We start from the raw sequence: 12916 nt of genomic DNA, 5'->3' as shown, positions 1-12916 counted from the left end.
CCCTGTATTCGGGTCCTTCACAAATTCAGACAGGAGAGAGCACACCAAACGCACAGACAAAACTATCCAAATTAATCAAAGAAAGTGTGGATCCGTGCTATCCGGGATCCTTAATTTGAAAATAGTTAAGGTAAGGGTTTAGGGTAGGGACGTCTCAAGGATCTCAGATAGCACTGACCATGAAAGTATGTGTCAAAGAAAACGTGAGTACAAAATGTTATGCTGGAGGGTAAGCGCGTTGTGCCAGTAACTGGTTGCTGGATCGAATCCCCGAACTGACAAGGTACAAATATGTCGTTCTGCCCCTGAGCAAGGCAATTAACCCACTGTTCACCGGGCGTCGACGACGTGGATGTTGATTATTAAGGCAGCCCCCGCACCTCTCTGATTCAGATGCATCGTTGTACAAATGACTAGGTATCCCCCTTTCTGTTGTATAAATGACTAGGTATCCCCCTTTCTGTTGTATAACTGACTAGGTATCCCCCTTTCCCTTTCTGTTGTATAAATGACTAGGTATCCCCCTTTCTGTTGTATAAATGACTAGGTATCCCCCTTTCTGTTGTATAAATGACTAGGTATCCCACTTTCTGTTGTATAACTGACTAGGTATCCCCCTTTCCATTTCTGTTGTATAAATGACTAGGTATCCCCCTTTCTGTTGTATCCCCCTTTCTGTTGTATAAATGACTAGGTATCCCCCTTTCTGTTGTATAAATGACTAGGTATCCCCCTTTCTGTTGTATAAATGACTAGGTATCCCCTTTCTGTTGTATAACTGACTAGGTATCCCCCTTTCTGTTGTATAAATGACTAGGTATCCCCCTTTCTGTTGTATAAATGACTAGGTATCCCCCTTTCTGTTGTATAAATGACTAGGTATCCCCCTTTCTGTTGTATAAATGACTAGGTATCCCCCTTTCTGTTGTATAACTGACTAGGTATCCCCCTTTCCCTTTCTGTTGTATAAATGACTAGGTATCCCCCTTTCTGTTGTATAAATGACTAGGTATCCCCCTTTCTGTTGTATAAATGACTAGGTATCCCCCTTTCTGTTGTATAACTGACTAGGTATCCCCCTTTCTGTTGTATAACTGACTAGGTATCCCCCCCTTTCTGTTGTATAAATGACTAGGTATCCCCCTTTCTGTTGTATAAATGACTAGGTATCCCCCTTTCTGTTGTATAAATGACTCTGTTGTATGACTAGGTATCCCCCCCTTTCTGTTGTATAAATGACTAGGTATCCCCTTTCCCTTTCTGTTGTATAAATGACTAGGTATCCCCCTTTCTGTTGTATAAATGACTAGGTATCCCCCTTTCTGTTGTATAAATGACTAGGTATCCCCCTTTCTGTTGTATAAATGACTAGGTATCCCCCTTTCTGTTGTATAACTGACTAGGTATCCCCCTTTCCCTTTCTGTTGTATAAATGACTAGGTATCCCCCTTTCTGTTGTATAAATGACTAGGTATCCCCCTTTCTGTTGTATAAATGACTAGGTATCCCCCTTTCTGTTGTATAACTGACTGGGTATCCCCTTTCTGTTGTTTAACTGACTAGGTATCCCCCTTTCCCTTTCTGTTGTATAAATGACTAGGTATCCCCCTTTCTGTTGTATAAATGACTCCCCCTTTCTGTTGTATAAATGACCCTTTCTGTTGTATAACTGACTAGGTATCCCCCTTTCCCTTTCTGTTGTATAAATGACTAGGTATCCCCTTTCTGTTGTATAAATGACTAGGTATCCCCTTTCTGTTGTATAAATGACTAGGTATCCCCTTTCTGTTGTATAAATGACTAGGTATCCCCCCCTTTCTGTTGTATAAATGACTAGGTATCCCCTTTCCCTTTCTGTTGTATAAATGACTAGGTATCCCCCTTTCTGTTGTATAAATGACTAGGTATCCCCCTTTCTGTTGTATAAATGACTAGGTATCCCCCCCCTTTCTGTTGTATAACTGACTAGGTATCCCCCTTTCTGTTGTATAAATGACTAGGTATCCCCCTTTCCCTTTCTGTTGTATAAATGACTAGGTATCCCCCTTTCTGTTGTATAAATGACTAGGTATCCCCCTTTCTGTTGTATAAATGACTAGGTATCCCCCTTTCTGTTGTATAAATGACTAGGTATCCCCTTTCTGTTGTATAACTGACTAGGTATCCCCCTTTCCCTTTCTGTTGTATAAATGACTAGGTATCCCCCTTTCTGTTGTATAAATGACTAGGTATCCCCCTTTCTGTTGTATAAATGACTAGGTATCCCCCTTTCTGTTGTATAACTGACCCTTTCTGTTGTATATAAATGACTAGGTATCCCCCTTTCTGTTGTATAACTGACTAGGTATCCCCCCCTTTCTGTTGTATAACTGACTAGGTATCCCCCTTTCTGTTGTATAAATGACTAGGTATCCCCCTTTCTGTTGTATAAACTGACTAGGTATCCCCCTTTCTGTTGTATATAACTGTTGATAAATGACTAGGTATCCCCTTTCTGTTGTATAACTGACTAGGTATCCCCCCCCTAGGTTCCCTTTCTGTTGTATAAATGACTAGGTATCCCCCTTTCTGTTGTATAAATGACTAGGTATCCCCTTTCTGTTGTATAACTGACTAGGTATCCCCCTTTCCCCCCTTTCTGTTGTATAAATGACTAGGTATCCCCCTTTCTGTTGTATAAATGACTAGGTATCCCCCTTTCTGTTGTATAAATGACTAGGTATCCCCTTTCTGTTGTATAAATGACTAGGTATCCCCCTTTTTCTGTTGTATAACTGACTAGGTATCCCCCCCCTAGGTATCCCTTTCTGTTGTATAAATGACTAGGTATCCCCCCTTTCTGTTGTATAAATGACTAGGTATCCCCCTTTCTGTTGTATAAATGACTAGGTATCCCCTTTCTGTTGTATAACTGACTAGGTATCCCCCCTGTTGTATCTGTTGTATAAACTGACTAGGTATCCCCCTTTCCCTAGGTATCCCCCCTTTCTGTTGTATAAATGACTAGGTATCCCCCTTTCTGTTGTATAAATGACTAGGTATCCCCCTTTCTGTTGTATAAATGACCTTTCTGTTGTATATAACTGACTAGGTATCCCCCCCCTTTCTGTTGTATAAATGACTAGGTATCCCCCTTTCTGTTGTATAAATGACTAGGTATCCCCTTTCTGTTGTATAAATGACTAGGTATCCCCCTTTCTGTTGTATAACTGACTAGGTATCCCCCTTTCTGTTGTATAACTGACTAGGTATCCCCCTTTCTGTTGTATAAATGACTAGGTATCCCCTTTCTGTTGTATAAATGACTAGGTATCCCCTTTCTGTTGTATAACTGACTAGGTATCCCCTTTCTGTTGTATAACTGACTAGGTATCCCCTTTCCTAGGTTCCCTTTCTGTTGTATAAATGACTAGGTATCCCCCTTTCTGTTGTATAACTGACTAGGTATCCCCCTTTCTGTTGTATAAATGACTAGGTATCCCCCTTTCTGTTGTATAAATGACTAGGTATCCCCCTTTCTGTTGTATAACTGACTAGGTATCCCCCTTTCTGTTGTATAAATGACTAGGTATCCCCCTTTCTGTTGTATAAATGACTAGGTATCCCCCTTTCCCTTTCTGTTGTATAAATGACTAGGTATCCCCCTTTCTGTTGTATAACTGACTAGGTATCCCCCTTTCTGTTGTATAAATGACTAGGTATCCCCCTTTCTGTTGTATAAATGACTAGGTATCCCCCTTTCTGTTGTATAAATGACTAGGTATCCCCTTTCCCTTTCTGTTGTATAAATGACTAGGTATCCCCTTTCTGTTGTATAAATGACTAGGTATCCCCTTTCTGTTGTATTGACTAGGTATCCCCTTTCTGTTGTATAACTGACTAGGTATCCCCCTTTCTGTTGTATAAATGACTAGGTATCCCCCTTTCTGTTGTATAAATGACTAGGTATCCCCCTTTCTGTTGTATAAATGACTAGGTATCCCCTTTCCCTTTCTGTTGTATAAATGACTAGGTATCCCCCTTTCTGTTGTATAACTGACTAGGTATCCCCTTTCTGTTGTATAAACTGACTAGGTATCCCCCTTTCTGTTGTATAAATGACTAGGTATCCCCCTTTCTGTTGTATAAATGACTAGGTATCCCCCTTTCTGTTGTATAAATGACTAGGTATCCCCTTTCTGTTGTATAACTGACTAGGTATCCCCCTTTCTGTTGTATAACTGACTAGGTATCCCCCTTTCTGTTGTATAAATGACTAGGTATCCCCCTTTCTGTTGTATAACTGACTAGGTATCCCCCTTTCCCTTTCTGTTGTATAAATGACTAGGTATCCCCTTTCTGTTGTATAACTGACTAGGTATCCCCCTTTCCTGACTAGGTATCCCCCTTTCTGTTGTATAAATGACTAGGTATCCCCCCCCTTTCTGTTGTATAAATGACTAGGTTCCCCCTTATCCCCCTTTGTTGTATAAATGACTAGGTATCCCCCTTTCTGTTGTATAAATGACCCTTTCTGTTGTATCCCCCTTTCTGTTGTATAAATGACTAGGTATCCCCCTTTCTGTTGTATAACTGACTAGGTATCCCCCTTTCTGTTGTATAACTGACTAGGTATCCCCCTTTCTGTTGTATAAATGACTAGGTATCCCCCTTTCTGTTGTATAAATGACTAGGTATCCCCCTTTCCCTTTCTGTTGTATAAATGACTAGGTATCCCCCTTTCTGTTGTATAACTGACTAGGTATCCCCTTTCTGTTGTATAACTGACTAGGTATCCCCCTTTCTGTTGTATAACTGACTAGGTATCCCCCTTTCCCTTTCTGTTGTATAACTGACTAGGTATCCCCCTTTCTGTTGTATAAATGACTAGGTATCCCCCTTTCTGTTGTATAACTGACTAGGTATCCCCCTTTCTGTTGTATAAATGACTAGGTATCCCCCTTTCTGTTGTATAAATGACTAGGTATCCCCCTTTCCCTTTCTGTTGTATAACTGACTAGGTATCCCCCTTTCTGTTGTATAACTGACTAGGTATCCCCCCCTTTCTGTTGTATAAATGACTAGGTATCCCCTTTCTGTTGGTGACTAGGTATCCCCCCCTTTCTGTTGTATAACTGACTAGGTATCTGTTGTATTGACTAGGTATCCCCCTTTCTGTTGTATAAATGACTAGGTATCCCCCTTTCTGTTGTATAAAACTGACTTTAGGTATAACTGACCCCCTTTCTGTTGTATAAATGACTAGGTATCCCCCTTTCTGTTGTATAACTGACTAGGTATCCCCCTTTCTGTTGTATAACTGACTAGGTATCCCCCTTTCTGTTGTATAACTGACTAGGTATCCCCCTTTCTGTTGTATAACTGACTAGGTATCCCCCTTTCTGTTGTATAACTGACTAGGTATCCCCCTTTCCCTTTCTGTTGTATAAATGACTAGGTATCCCCCTTTGTGTTGTATAACTGACTAGGTATCCCCCTTTCTGTTGTATAAATGACTAGGAATCCCCCTTTGTGTTGTATAACTGACTAGGTATCCCCCTTTCACTTTCTGTTGTATAAATGACTAGGTATCCCCTTTGTGTTGTATAACTGACTGGGTATCCCCCTTTCTGTTGTATAACTGACTAGGTATCCCCCTTTCTGTTGTATAACTGACTAGGTATCCCCCTTTCACTTTCTGTTGTATAAATGACTAGGTATCCCCCTTTCTGTTGTATAACTGACTAGGTATCCCCCTTTCTGTTGTATAAATGACTAGGTATCCCCCTTTCCCTTTCTGTTGTATAAATGACTAGGTATCCCCCTTTCTGTTGTATAAATGACTAGGTATCCCCCTTTCTGTTGTATAAATGACTATCCCCCTTTCTGTTGTATCCCCCTTTCTGTTGTATAAATGACTAGGTATCCCCCTTTCTGTTGTATAACTGACTAGGTATCCCCCTTTCTGTTGTATAAATGACTAGGTATCCCCTTTCTGTTGTAAACTGACTAGGTATCCCCTTTCCCTTTCTGTTGTATAAATGACTAGGTATCCCCCTTTCTGTTGTATAACTGACTAGGTATCCCCCTTTCTGTTGTATAAATGACTAGGTATCCCCCTTTCTGTTGTATAACTGACTAGGTATCCCCCTTTCTGTTGTATAACTGACTAGGTATCCCCCTTTCTGTTGTATAACTGACTAGGTATCCCCCTTTCTGTTGTATAACTGACTAGGTATCCCCCTTTCTGTTGTATAAATGACTAGGTATCCCCCTTTCTGTTGTATAAATGACTAGGTATCCCCTTTCTGTTGTATAACTGACTAGGTATCCCCCTTTCTGTTGTATAAATGACTAGGTATCCCCCTTTCTGTTGTATAACTGACTAGGTATCCCCCTTTCTGTTGTATAACTGACTGACTAGGTATCCCCCCCTTTCTGTTGTATAACTGACTAGGTATCCCCCTTCCCTTTCTGTTGTATAACTGACTAGGTATCCCCTTTCCCTTTCTGTTGTATAACTGACTAGGTATCCCCCCCCTTTCTGTTGTATAATGACTAGGTATCCCCCTTTCCCTTTCTGTTGTATAACTGACTAGGTATCCCCCTTTCTGTTGTATAAATGACTAGGTATCCCCCTTTGTGTTGTATAAATGACTAGGTATCCCCCTTTCTGTTGTATAACTGACTAGGTATCCCCCTTTCTGTTGTATAACTGACTAGGTATCCCCCTTTCCCTTTCTGTTGTATAAATGACTAGGTATCCCCCTTTGTGTTGTATAACTGACTAGGTATCCCCCCTTTCTGTTGTATAACTGACTAGGTATCCCCCTTTCTGTTGTATAACTGACTAGGTATCCCCCTTTCCGTTGTATAAATGACTAGGTATCCCCCTTTGTGTTGTATAACTGACTAGGTATCCCCCTTTCTGTTGTATAAATGACTAGGTATCCCCCTTTGTGTTGTATAACTGACTAGGTATCCCCCTTTCTGTTGTATAACTGACTAGGTATCCCCTTTCTTTGTATTGTATATCCTAGGTATCCCCCTTTCTGTTGTATAAATGACTAGGTATCCCCCTTTCTGTTGTATAACTGACTAGGTATCCCCCTTTCCCTTTCTGTTGTATAACTGACTAGGTATCCCCCTTTCCCTTTCTGTTGTATAACTGACTAGGTATCCCCCTTTCCCTTTCTGTTGTATAACTGACTAGGTATCCCCCTTTCCCTTTCTGTTGTATAAATGACTAGGTATCCCCCTTTGTGTTGTATAAATGACTAGGTATCCCCCTTTCTGTTGTATAAATGACTAGGTATCCCCCTTTCTGTTGTATAACTGACTAGGTATCCCCCTTTGTGTTGTATAACTGACTAGGTATCCCCCTTTGTGTTGTATAAATGACTAGGTATCCCCCTTTCTGTTGTATAAATGACTAGGTATCCCCCTTTCCCTTTCTGTTGTATAAATGACTAGGTATCCCCCTTTGTGTTGTATAACTGACTAGGTATCCCCCTTTCCCTTTGTGACACTGAAGAAGGAAACAGAAAAGGAATTAATTCAATAAGAACAATCCTAATAGAATAAATCAAACAGCCATTTTGATTAATTGATTCGTTTTTTGAAATAAAATACAATTTTATGCGTGCAAAGTGCAGACTTTACTTTGAAATGCGTACTTACATTCAACAATGCAGAGTTAAAAAGTAAACGTAAAAGGTTTTAAAATAAAGGAAATGGTAACAAATATAAAATAACAATAACGAGGCTACAGTGCCGTGAGAACACTTGACTTGGGTTGTGTTAAAGCCTGAATTTAAAATGGATACAATTTAGATATGTCACTGGCCTACACATTATAACCCATAATGTCAAAATGGAATAATGTTTTTTATTTAGCAAATGAATAAAATTAAACCTGAAATGTCTTTAGTCAAAGTATTCAACCCCGTTTATGGCAAGCCTAAATAAGTTCAGGAGTAAAAATGTGCTTAAGTCACATAAGTTAAGGATTCACTTTGTGTCCAATAATAGAGTTTAACATGATTACTGAATGAATACCTCATCTCTGTACCCCATACATGCAATTATCTGTAAGGTCCCTCAGTCCAGCAGTTAATTTCAAACACAGGTGATGCTGAATTTCTTTGCAGAGCTACAGACTGGTTGCCACCCTACAGATGGCTATATCAGTCCGCTAATACAGGACTTGTAAAGGCCAAGTGCACTACTTTTGTGATATATATATTTTTTAAGATTTCTATTATTGGATTTTTCAGGGGGTGATGAAGCACCCTCAGTACCCCTACTTCCCACAGCTATGACTGTATATACAAGGAGTACCAGTACAGAGTCTATGTGCAGGGGTACGAGGCGGTAGTCATTTAGACAGGTTACCGTGGCGTTCTTGGGCACAGGGACTATGGTGGTCTGCTTGGAACATGTAGGCATTACAGACTGGGTCAGGGAGAGGTTGAAAATGTTGTGAAGGCACTTTCCAGCTGGTCAGTGCATGCTCTGAGTATGCGTCCTGGTAATCCGTCGTTAATATTGACCTGTTTAAAGGTCTTACATCGGCTACGGAGAGTGTGATCACACAATTGTCCGGAACAGCTGAAGCTCTCACGCATGGTTCAGTGTTGCTTGCCTCTAAGCGAGCATAGAAGGCATTTAGCTCGTCTGGAAGGCTTGCGTCACTGGGCAGCTCTTGTTTGGGTTTCCATTAATATTATAGCATTTGATGATAACCAAATTATGCACTCATGTATTATTGCTTGCTATATGTCTGTCTCCCTGCAAAAAAACATGCATACATACTACGTTACCCACCGGCTGGCCAATCCTAACCAAATCACGACAAGAATCAGACTAACGCCAACTGAACTGTCAATCATATCATCTAACTCAACTGTACTGTGATTCAATCCATCTGAGCAACCTTTAATGGCATCATCTGAATATTAAGACAGTTGAAATGTATTAGCATAATGGATGACTGGTAGATCATATTGAGCCCTGGGCTGAAGTTTGTAGAAGTGCTACTGCTAACATTAGCAGTCATTGCCTGTATTGATTTTTGAAGAATATTCATGATAAATAACAAATCTTTGAACTCAGTATACACATGTGAAAGACCTGTTTTGTCATTTGATAATTTGAAATTAAGCTTCTAAATCCTGTCTTTTAAAAGTAATGTTGTACTCATTATCTTGGACAAAATTATTCATTTGTGTTTTCACAACTATATTTTCTTGTCCTTTGTTTGAGAATACTGTACATTTGACCTTTTGGAATGACCAATGAGGAGTTTATAAACATACAAGAACATGGAATATACAATAAGGGTGGGCTTTCATTTACAGTATTTGGCAACTCCAAATGTAGGGAACTAATTCTGCACAAGACAGGACTCAAAACACCGTCATAGTGTTAAGTAGCTGTAGAGAGGAAACGACACCAAAAGAGAAGGGATTCAAGTTTTGTTACAAAGCACTTCATTTTAACAGTATTATATGAACTGTTCTAAGATCAGTATTCACAATTTTAGTCACTTTCCACAACCTGACTGAGGGGGGGGTGCATGCATTTTTTTGTAAGTGTTTTTGATCATTTTGATCCCTGCAGGAATTGAACCCATAACCTTGACTTTGCTATCACCAAGCTCTTACCAACTGACCACACCATGCAGACATTAGTGGGCAAGGCACAACTACTGGATTATGTTCATTCTTTTATGGTAACAAAATATTCCTATCCATGAAAGGAGAGTTGGTTCTCTTTTTTTCTCTGGCTCTGAATCTCTAGCCTTGTTATTAGTAGTTTAACCAGGCTACAGGACAGAGTTATGTGCGTAGCTGCTCAGCGTCTGTACACATCTTTGCCAAAATAGGGTCTGGTGTTGTATAATATAAAACAGCTTTTCCCCTCACCCCCATTTTAACAGAGCAACGTCAAGGCATTCCTAAGCAGTGTGTTCAGACTGACACACTGGAAGAGCCTTAATAGAAAATCTTAGACAGGACTGTATAAACAAGCTGTAATAAGACACTGACAGCATTTCAATGTTAGATTTATTGTAGACTGATTAGGGCCCAGAGTGTTTCACTTGAACTGACCTGGAAAAACTCCAGGTGCTAGTTATAGGCAGGGTTGGGAAGGTAACTTTCTAAATGTAATCCACTAGTTACCTGTCAATGTTCTGCTGGTAACATAACTGATTAGTTAGTTATTTGTAATCAGATTAGATGTAATTTATTACATGTTTCTCTACAACCCTGGTTATAGGCTATATTTTCCTGGTCAGGTACGTAGTCAAAAAACTCTTGGCTGTATTGACACGGTGAGTGTGAGTCTTGACAATAAGGCCACATCATTGTGGGATGTTTTGAGAGTTCTGAGAAAGGCTTTCTTATTCCCCCTATAGAAAAATAAGCAAACAAAATAATACAGATGAGAAATAATAAATACTGATCAATAATGGACATTTTAATCACTCACATACACACAGAGAGGATTAGCCAACGTATTTATGTTGGGTTTACGTGTTGTCCATTTTCTTCGCAGATTACACATTCGTCTTTTGCTTTTAACCCCCCACATCCATGCCTGAGGGGTTGGAAGCCAGGGTCAGCCACAGTGCAGTAACCATGGAGCAGATTTGGGGGTGAAGTGCTTTGCTCAAGGCCACATTTGAACTAGCAACCGTCTGGTTTCTGGCCCGCCTCTCTAACCTCTAGGCTACCTGCCGCCCAAGTGTCAGTCATCCGTCTCTTGCCAGTCCATGGTGAAGGAGCTGCCGGTGGTGCTGTTGTGACTGTTGTTGTCATCACAGCAGTCCTCTGCATCAGAGAAGGAGGACATGTAGTGGAGGCTGGTGACTCTGTGGTAGCCCCCCTGGAGCACCTTGGGGAGGGCAGTCTGTTCCATGGCCCTGCGGCTGGTTCTCCTCACCGACACGCTCCACATGTCAATCAACTGGGAACACATGGCACAGCCCATGGTTGCTTTATGGAGAGGGACAAACACAGTGGACCTGACACACAGTGGAGGTTAGATGCTGATATACACACACACGTTATGTCACTCATTCACACAGACAGACACAGGTAACCATTAGATACCTGATGTCACTCACACTTGACAGACATACAGACGGACAGACATGACAGAGTCACTGACACGCACACTTCTTGCACAGTGGCATAATCTGACTCAGGCCTCCAGTGAGAGAGCGCGAGCGTGGACTCAGGCCTCCAGTGAGAGAGAGCGAGCGTGGACTCAGGCCTCCAGTGAGAGAGAGCGAGCGTGGACTCAGGCCTCCAGTGAGAGAGAGCGAGCGTGGACTCAGGCCTCCAGTGAGAGAGAGGCGTGAGAGAGCGTGGACTCAGGCCTCCAGTGAGAGAGAGCGAGCGTGGACTCAGGCCTCCAGTGAGAGAGAGCGAGCGTGGACTCAGGCCTCCAGTGAGAGAGAGCGAGCGTGGACTCAGGCCTCCAGTGAGAGAGAGCGAGCGTGGACTCAGGCCTCCAGTGAGAGAGAGCGAGCGTGGACTCAGGCCTCCAGTGAGAGAGCGAGCGTGGACTCAGGCCTCCAGTGAGAGAGCGAGCGTGGACTCAGGCCTCCAGTGAGAGCGCGAGCGTGTTCCCTCAGAATGTGTTTATGCCAGCACTCTTATCTGAACTCTTTGACGAGAGAGAAAGACGTGTAGCTACAATAAGAGAACAAACAGAGGGCATAAAAGACGAGAAAGTTGGTTGTATGTCGACTGCAGCGGACAGCTGCCTCACATCCAACTCTGCCCCTGGGGCAGCTCTGAGGTCACCGCCAGTTGAGTCAAAGGGTTATGGATGAGCTCCCAGAACTTTCTCTTCTCTCTCTTTTAGTACAGATCAGATGAGGACAGGCAGCCACACAATGTCAATATTTACATCAGCTCCATCCGTTCCAAGATGGACTGTGATGAGAAGCCTAGCTCAGCCCCTAGACAGAGGACAATATATAGGGTAGCTTATGCTTCAGTGATTCTTAATTCTGCACTAGAGATATCAGATATAGTCTGATCTAGAAAGTCCTTCTCTAGTGCCAGTAAGGAGGGGAAGTGTTGGACAATGCTGCTCCCCGTTGTTTATTATCTATGCATAGTCACTTCACCCATGCCTACATGTACAAATTAGCTCAACTAACCTGTACCCCCGCACACTGACTCGGTGCCGGTACCCGCTGTATAGAGCTTTGTTATTTTGGGTATTTTCTTAACTCTTTTTGAACTGCAGTGTTGATTAAGGGATTGTAAGTAAGCATTTCACAGTTAGGTCTACACTTGTTGTATTCAGTGCATGTGACAAATAAAGTTTGATTTGATTGGATATTTGTCCCTCTCTCCTTCAAGTCAGTACATGGGTTATCGGCAGTATGGTTTACTATGGCTCTGAAAAGTGTTCTTTTTCAAATGTGGTGCTGGTCGGTCTTTGGTCATGGAAGAGTTGCTGTCGATGTGGGATCCTCAGGTCAGTCGAAGCTGGGGATGTATTTGAGCCTGAGAAAAAAGAACGAAAGAGAAGAACGAGGGGTTAATGAGTCATCTGTTTCTCTCCCAATCTTTCCAGTTACTCACTGACGCCACAAGGCTATCTAATGCAGACTGTGCTGCGGTAGACACACAGAGTAGATGCAAACCAACAGTCTTTGTTTTTATATTCTCTGTTATCTGTCTAATAAATCTTCCCTATTTCCTCATTCATACAGTCACAGACAGACAGACATACCCACCCCTGAGGTCAAACTGTTCATACAGTCACAGACAGACATACCCACCCCTGAGGTCAAACTGATCCATGCCAGTAATAGTAATCAGAGAAGCCTACCCTTATTTCCACCATAGATATAGTTGTCATGGTAGATATATCCATTATGAACATTACCCTGCAACATACATTACCCTAA

The sequence above is a fragment of the Oncorhynchus nerka genome, linkage group LG4, assembly GCF_034236695.1.
Source record: "Oncorhynchus nerka isolate Pitt River linkage group LG4, Oner_Uvic_2.0, whole genome shotgun sequence".
Lineage (NCBI taxonomy): Eukaryota > Metazoa > Chordata > Actinopteri > Salmoniformes > Salmonidae > Oncorhynchus > Oncorhynchus nerka.
Note: the sequence above shows the minus strand (reverse complement) of the source record.